The following is a 2,144-nucleotide window of genomic DNA, read 5'->3' as shown; positions in this document are numbered from 1 at the left end:
ATCAATCTTCATGAAGTGGGCATTATTCTTGTCACGATGCTGTAGCAATTGCTGAAACCAAGAAGGGCCCAATACGGCGTTAGGGGTTACGCACTGTTTCTGTGAAAGCCGCCATGTCTAACATGTCCTGTGCAATTAACAATGTTACAATACCTAAGCAAGGAGTTCTGAACCTTATTTCAAATCTTGGCATCAGAAAAGGCTGCAGTCCAGACAATGTTAACGGTGTGTTCATTCATCGTTATGCGCTTTGGGCGTGTCAATATCTTGCATTCATTTTTAAGAAATCAGTGTCTACTTGTACAGTTCCCTGTTCATGGAAACGGGCTAGAGCCATTCCATTGTTCAAATCTGGGCAGAAACAATCCTTTCTAAATTATGGACTCATTTCTTTACCTTCTCATGCATGCAAACTCCTTGAACACATAATTTATAAACACATTCTCAGTTTTCTCGAGTCTAATAACATTTTATGCAGCGCTCAGCATGGATTTCGTAGTAGCTTTAGCACAGTAACTCAATTAGGTGAATTTACACATGACACCAGTTTTTCTCTTGATTGAGGTCATCAAATAGACGCGCTCTTCATTTCTCCAAAGCATCTGATACTGTACCACACCCTAAACTATTACATAAACTATGCTTTATCCTTAGTAACTATCTTCTTGTTGACTGTATTCGTAGTTATTTTTTATGATGGTTCACAGTTTGTTTCCTTTAATTCATTCAAGTCTCCTGACGCATCATTATCTTCCGGAGTACGCCAAGGTTCAATTTTAGGGCCATTGATTTTGTTGCTTTATATTAACGTCATTCATAACTCTGTCTCAGTAAAAATTCGGCTTTACGCTGACGACTGCGTTCTCTACAATGTTATTTCTACACCTAAGGATCACAGCACTCTGAATCAATCTTTTATAAGTTTTTGTGAATGGTGCGAATTCTGGCAAATGAACATTACCTTAAAAAAACAGTCGTCATGTCCTTTCACAAGAAATTGCTCATATTTCAATTACTCCTGTAAATCCACATTTCTACAGTGCGCATATGAATATAAGTACTTAGTGGTCCTTTTCACTCCAAGGTAATCCTGGTCAGAACATATTTTAACAACTTGCAACAAAGCACTAAAAAAACTTGTTTACCTAGCCCGAACCATACGTGTTGCCCAGAAAGAAATTAAACGCATTACATTCAAAACACTTGTAAAGCCTATTCTTGAATATGCGGCTACCATATGGAACTCTTACAAAATTTCGGACATCCACAATCAGAAAAAGGTGGTTCGTTTCATATACCCACGCTATGACAAAATGTTTTCACCTTCATCTCATCTGCATATGCTCGGTTTAACCCCTTTCCCACCGTCGTCACAACAATTCTCTGAAACTTCTACACTCTCTATTTTACTCTGCACATTGTACTTCCCCTAACACATATCTGACCCCTGCAAAGTCCCTAATCACGAGAAACAGCAATCACTTAAACTTATCTGTCTTTTTTGCTCGCACCAACACTTTTAAGTACAGTTCTTTTCCGGGGACTATTAAACTCTGGAATCACCTGCTTTGTTCCATCCGTTGTTTACCACATAAACAATTTGGGATGCTATTGATTACTCCCTTTAGCCATGTTCTCACAAACGCTTATTTTGTATTGTGATTTGTATTTGCCACATATTATATTCACCCACTCCTGCAATAGCCCTTCTGGGCTGCAGTATCTGTAAATAAATAGAAATAAATAAATAAATAAATAAATAAATAAATAAATAAATAAATAAATAAATATTCTTTTACAGCCTCCACAGTTAAAGCCCATGCTTTATGTCAATTTTCTCATCTCCAGCAGCAGAGTGAAAGCTGTAAGAAAGTCATGGTGGTGTACCTGATGTAACATGAATGCTCCTTATACAAAGAAGGCTGACCCATTGTCTGCACGAGCAAGATGCTCTGTGAATGCTAAATGCGCAAACCTAATGCGGTGGTGTGCATGTGAGTCAAGAACATCGGACGTATTAAACTACATGGTCATATTGAAATTTAACTGTACACCACCTCATGCCGTTCGATGAACTATTTGCGTGAGTTCCAGACGGCTGGTAATCTGCTCAAAGCGTCCAACATTTCCTACTGTAATGTTAC

Source organism: Dermacentor albipictus, chromosome 4 (assembly GCF_038994185.2).
Source record: "Dermacentor albipictus isolate Rhodes 1998 colony chromosome 4, USDA_Dalb.pri_finalv2, whole genome shotgun sequence".
NCBI classification, from domain to species: Eukaryota; Metazoa; Arthropoda; class Arachnida; order Ixodida; family Ixodidae; genus Dermacentor; species Dermacentor albipictus.
The sequence above is the reverse complement of the archived record's forward strand: the minus strand, read 5'-3'. Positions refer to the sequence as shown.